Raw genomic sequence first — 6,561 nt, forward strand, 5'->3', positions numbered from 1 at the left:
GGATTGAACCAGGGACCTTTAGATCTTCAGTCTAACGCTCTCCCAGCTGAGCTACTTCAGCCCTGCTGAGGCTCAGATTTTCCCAAAACCTGTTGAAATACGAGGATCTTACAGCCTTTTCTGACAGCCTTTGGTTGACTTTATCTTGGGAATCAAAGAATTGTTTCAAGGAACAGGATGGAGACAGACTGAGATCAAAAGTAATGGCTAAAGACATGTGGCAAGGCCAGATTGGAGGGGGCTTGGAGAAACCTGGGACATGGAAAGTATCCCTGCCCATTCCAGGAGATTGGAAAGAGATGATATTTAATGTCCTTCCCAGCCTGAAACATTCAGGGATTCTGTGATAAAACACAGCTAAATCTGGAATTAAACAGCAGCCCTGATCTGGGAACCAGCCAGGAGCTGTAGCATTGAACAGAATTTCCTGACACCTTTTCACATAGCCCACGGAAGGATCTGGAATTATCCATGGAGCCTGGCTAATCTCTCCACATCAATCTGTCTCTCTCCACCTAAGGAATGGGAGCCAGGCATCTTCATGCAGTGATATGGGAGATGTTTTCCCAGCCCACCAACTTATCCTGCAAATAATTCTCTCCCAGGACAATCTCCCATCTTTCACCAGCTCCGAATTCACATCTTCCCAAAATACATATGTGGAACGCACAGTAAGTTTTTCCATGTCTGTTAAAAATCTGGTAGAGAAAGGTGTCAGGAATATATTTAATCTGGGTTTGAATGTTCAGCTTGACAGCAGCTGATATTTCCTCACTGAGATTTATTAGATAACAGTTCCTGATATCTCAGGCTCCTGAACTAGGCTGTAGAATCTCTTGAAATATCCAGACATCGGGATCATTCCCCAGGTGGGTTTTCTGTCTCCAAAACCACTTCCAGCACTGGATTCCAATGGTGATCCCACCCATGGTCACTGAAAAACTGCTCATGGGTGGCTGAGGGTCTCAGCATCTTTGTGCTTGTCAGGTGGAGAACTTTTGGACAGCTGAGCAGTGCTACAGAATTTTTCCTTCTAGATTTAGAAATTGTTTCCTCTATCTCACCTAAAACATTCTAGATCCATTTTTTGAAAGCTCTGTGGTCCCAAAAAAACCAGTGTGCTTAACAAATCCAGGGAGTGGCTGAAGACCACGGCCAACAGACAACATAATCCCAAAAACAATTCCATTTTGTGTCTGGTAGAGCTGCTGATGTGAGAGGAATCTACAGTATTGTCCAGGAATTGGAGCCACTGGAGGGTGATTAGGCCTCAGCCCTGAAGTGGGAATGAGCCATCCTTGTCTATCCTGTTGAATGTCTCTCTCATCTCCACCTGGACCTCAGGACCCAGAAGAAGGAAGTTGGGTATTGACCCCAGTCAGTTTTTTCTTATTGTCCATGAAAGAAGATGAGGAAAAAATCTTGCACTGTGTCCTCTGCAAGATCATCCCCAAACCAAAGCTGTGTGTTCAGAGCAGGGCTGGTTATTTTTATCTGCAGAAGGTTTTTAAAGGAGCAATTTCATGAGCTCTTGTGGATCTTACAAGTACATCTTGGATCAAAATTTAGGAACAGAACACCGTTCCTGGTGTATTTTTCCACACTTGGATGCTGAAGGAAAGTGAGAATTGCAGAGCCAGGTGATTTCTTAGCTGATTATTTTGGAGTCTATCCTAAGTATTTACTCACATGTAAAGCTTTGCTTTGAAGGGCTTTTAATGTCTGGAGTGTGGACTTGCTCCAGGCTTAATTTTTCTTCAAAGATTCTGTCTTTGAAGGCAAATCAAAACAGACCAATGTCTATTTTGAAACATCAGTGCCTGAAATTCTGTGAAATAGTTCTGGTTTGTTCTTCCCTGAAGAGCTGTGAGCTGTTTGGCATTACCAGCACTGATGATTTCCAAATTCCTGGAAGGCCAGGTGGGCACACCCATGTGACAGGGAGCAAAGACCACAAGAGAAGATCTGGCATGACATTTTTCCTGCAAAACAGAGCAATTTTGAAAAGTTCCTGCGGTGGGATTCATCTCACCTATTTCTCTGAGGCCAAAAAGGCAAATCTCTACATCTGACCCAATCACAGAATTTTTTTGGGTTGGAAAGGACCTTCATGATCATTTAATTCATGGCAAGATTTTGTTCCTCTTTGGGGTTTTCCATAATCTGTATTAAGCCCAGTGCATAGATAGGCTGGGTCCTATCAAAAGTTTTTCTCCAAATTTATTACAACAAATAACCCACAGCACTTTTAAATCTTCACAAATCTGATTCGTCTGCAGCCGTTTCTGAATTTCTGGGAGGGAGATCAATGCATTTGGATCCAGGTCTGTCTGGCTGGATGGAGCCAGAGCAGATGAAAGCCTTCCCAAGGCCAGTGGTGCCACCTAATGGGAAAATTCCCAGGGAATCCACTCTCGGAAGTTCAGTCCTTAACTGGAGTGTTGCTAGGTGACGTAGAAATGGAAATGAGGAGCTCTGACGTCAGTCCCTCTTTTCTGCTCCTTTACGACCATTCTTCCGTCAATCCATTCCCTTTTCCCAAGCATCCACAAACAGGAGACCGCCCCGGGAAATTTGTTCTATTTCCTGCTTAAATCCAACCTCAGCAATCCCTGGAGCTCCTGATGCGTTTTTGTCCTTGACGCTCAGTCTGACTGGAGAGGAAATAATGCCAGATTTTGGGATTATGGAGAGCCAAGCAGAAAACAAGATGGGATGAAGGGCTGCCATGGGAGACACCAGGATTCTGGGAGTTTTCTTAGTCACAGATCTTGCAAATGAGGGGTGAGACAAGTTGCAACACCCACTCTCAGATCCATTGGAACCACACTGCAAAAGATGGGATAATATCTCAAATATCTCAAAAGTTCCCACCTGGCAGCCCCCTGCAGTCACTCCAAGTCATGGATAACCCTGAGAGAGGGTAGGAATCAGGCCAAGCCTATCCTGGTCTCCAGGGATTATTGTATTCCCTGACTGTGTTGTCTTCCCAGCACTTACACCTATTTTTCCATGACAATATCACTCACCACTGCATCCCTGCCACCTTTGTTTTTCAGAAACGAGTTACTTGGGGTAGAGCAGATTTTCCTCAGGTCTCAGCTCTACCGCTGATGAATCATGAGTTCTAAAATGTCTCAGCCAGGCTTTCTCCTTCTCCTTTTCTCTGAAGTTCAGAAGTTATTTCCAAGACTCTTTCAATTTTTTCTGCCATAAAGATGTTTGCAAGGGCTCGTAAGAAGAAAATTATGTAATGTGATGTCAAAGCATTGTTTCTGCTGTTCTGGGGAGAGGACAACAGTGAAGGGAGAGGAGGATCCAGTCACTCTTTCAGTGCCTCACTGACAAAAAATGGCTCTGAGAAGTGAGCTCACAGAGTCCCTGTGCAATTCCATGGCTGGGGAAGGCATTAACATTTAGGGCAAAGGGGAGAAACATTTAATTAAGTAGACTCAACTCATTAATTCTAGCAAGGAGCTGAGCTCTGCTGGTAATGATGACTGCAGCTCAAAGCCTGGAATGCTTCCTGGCAGACATGGTCAGGCACCAGTGATTGTCCTCAAAGGATCACAAAATCATGGAATGGTTTGGGTTGGAGGGGGCCTTCAAGATCATTGAGTTCCAACACCCCTGCAGTGAGCAGGGACACCTTCCACTATCCCAGGGTGCTCCCAGCTCTGTGCAACCTGGCCTTGGACACTTCCAGGGATCCAGGGGCAGCCACAGTTTCTGTGGGAAACCTGTGCCAGGGCCTCCCCACCTTCACAGGGAACAATTTCTTCCCAATATCCCCATCTAACCTTGTCCTTTGTCAGTCTGAAGCCATCCTCTCTTGCCCTGACACCCCAGACCCTTTTCTGAAGTCCCTCTCCAGCTCTTCTGGAGTCCCTTTAGGCACAGAAAGGGGCTCTGAGGTCTCCCTGGAGACCCAGACTGAACAAACCCAGCTTTCTTCATAAGAGAGGATCTCTATCTCTCTAATAATCTTTGTGGTTTCCTCTGGAGTCATTCCAGACTAAACAGCCCCACATATCAGTGGCTCAGAATTACCAATGATTTACAGGGCAGAACATGGCAGTGGAAGGAACAAAAATCCCTTGATATCACCATTTTTGCTGAAGTGCTGGAATTGTAAAACCCTGTCCCTCTTTCACAGGTTCAGACTGGTTGAGGTCCAAAGGGACCTCCTGGAGGTCCCTGCTGCAAAGCCCTGCTCAAGCAGGACCTACAGCCCCTTGCCCAGGAGCACTTCCAGGTCCCTCGGGAATATGTCTAAAAAGGGCAGCTCCACACTCTCTCCAGGCCACCAGAGCCAGCTCCTCATCCTTTCCCCACAGCAGAGGTGCTCCAGTCCCCTCCAGTGCCGTCCAGTTCTTGGCTGGATCTCTCCTGGATGTCCAGGTCTCTCTTGTACTGCAGAGCCCAGCCCTGGGCACACAAAAGTGCAGGAAAACTCTGCTGAAGCCCGGGATTGAACCAGGGACCTTTAGATCTTCAGTCTAACGCTCTCCCAGCTGAGCTACTTCAGCCCTGCTGAGGCTCAGATTTTCCCAAAACCTGTTGGAACATGATGAGATTTCAGACTTTCACCATTCAAACCAGTTTGCCCAACACTCCTCCAAGAAGTGTTGGCTTGGGTTGGAAGGGACCTTTAAGATCAGCTCATTTCACTCCCTGCCAGGGGCAGGGGCAGCTCCCACTGTCCCAGGTTTATCCAAGCCCCATCCAACCTGGCCTTGGACACTTCCAGGGATGGGGCAGCCAAAGCTTCTCTGAGCAACCTATTCCAGTGTGAGAATGGTGTGACTGACCACACAACAAAGCAAGAGAGAACAAATCTCAGGAAAACCCAGGCCAGGAGCAGCCTCTCCCCACAAATAAGAAGTTTCCCTGGTGAAGCATCAGCTGGGAAGCCGACATGGAAAACAGACTTGAAAACTTTTCAGTTCTCTTTGACTATTATGTCATACATTGCACCAAAATGTGCAATTATTTAACTAAAATCACTCTAAACTACATAAATTGCCTCCAATGATCCCTCGTATTTCCGAATGCTGGCACTTTTTTGTTTCAGAACACTGCAATCCTGCTATCTTCTATATAATTATGTAACATATGTAGTTCCTCGCTGCCTCTCCAGTAAATAAGAGTTATGCTCCCCAGTATGCATCCAGTAACACCTCATTTTCCCTGTCTCAAATTGTTTTAAAAAGAAAGGCATTTAGAAATTATTAGGGGGGTAAATTTGTAAAGGGTTTAGGATCAAAAAATAAGAGAAATTTGCCCACCTAAATGTTCTAGATGTTACTTTTTTACAACTTGACTTTGATTAAAAGTCCCCAGAACTGCAAAGGAGAAAGAGTGTGTTGTTTGGTTGTGCTGCTGCTTGGGAATCCAGCTCCATTTTCTGATCATTCCTGTGCATTCCTTGTGCCAGGGATTTCAGGGGGCACCTGGAGAGTGTCCTCATCCAAAGCACTCCAAAATCTGTGTGTAGAGTGAGGATAAATCTGGGAATGTAGGCAATGAACACATCCAAGAGGTGACACCCCCTGGTTCCCCTCAGCTCAGAAGGAAAGCAGAGAAACCACAGAATTTCCCTAAGTTCACACCAGGATCCTGCAAGACTCCAGAACATGTGGAGATGGAAGAAAAAGCTGGAGGATCTTCAGCTCCCTTAGCTCATCCTCCTGTAGCTGAAGGCCATCAGTTCACTCATGTGCTTCATTCCAATGCAAGGAGCATCCAGCCTTAGAAACAAACATGGTTTGGGTTGGGAAGGACCTCAAAGATCATCTCATTCCCACTCCTCTGCCACTGACAGGGACACCTTCCACTATCCCAGGTTACTCCAAGCCCCATCCAACCTGGACTTGGATGCTTCCAGCGATGGGGCAGCCACAGCTTCTCTGGAAAACCTGTGCCAGGGCCTCCCCACCCTCACAAGGAAGAATTTCTGCCTAATATCCAATCCAAACCCACTCTCAGTTTAATCCTTGTCCTGACACTCCATGCTCTAGTAAATAGTCGATCTCCACGTTCCTTGTCAGCTTCTTCAGGTTTTGGAAGGCCACATTTAGGTCACCCCAAGCCTTCTCTTCTTCCAGGCCAAACAATCCCAATTCTCCCAGCCTTCCCTCACAGCAGAGCTGCTCCATCCCTCTGATCATTTTGCTGCCTTCTCTGGACTCACTCCAACAGCTCCATGTTCTTCCTGTGCTAGGGAACCCAGAGCTGGATGCAGCACTCAAAAATCCCTTCTCCCATTAAATCTGGCTGCCTCAAGAGCAGGGATCCAAACTTTATGTAGTCTTAAGTCTGGATGAATGATTCAGCTTCATTCTTTGTCCAGAAAATTAACAGGTAATCTCTAACAAGGAGAAAAACCTGAGTATGAGAGATGGAAAAGGATTATGGCACACGGCAATGAAATGTGTGGAGGTTCTGCATTTTCATGGCTATCACAGCTCTGATCCAATCCTGATGTGCAGCTGAGTCTCAGCACACGGAATTGTTTTTCCAACCTCAGGGAACTCCTCCAGGTACTCACTCCTTTCATAT

The 6,561-nt window shown here is 46.2% G+C and overlaps 1 non-coding gene across 1 annotated transcript; it reads right to left on the bottom strand.

The window, feature by feature from the left end:
• Positions 1-4,456: 4,456 nt before the first annotated feature.
• On the bottom strand, positions 4,457-4,529 carry TRNAF-GAA. Its single transcript has one exon. It is a non-coding gene; the product is annotated as a tRNA-Phe (tRNA).
• Between the last annotated feature and the right edge of the window lie 2,032 nt (positions 4,530-6,561).

Source organism: Parus major, chromosome 2 (assembly GCF_001522545.3).
Source record: "Parus major isolate Abel chromosome 2, Parus_major1.1, whole genome shotgun sequence".
NCBI lineage: Eukaryota > Metazoa > Chordata > Aves > Passeriformes > Paridae > Parus > Parus major.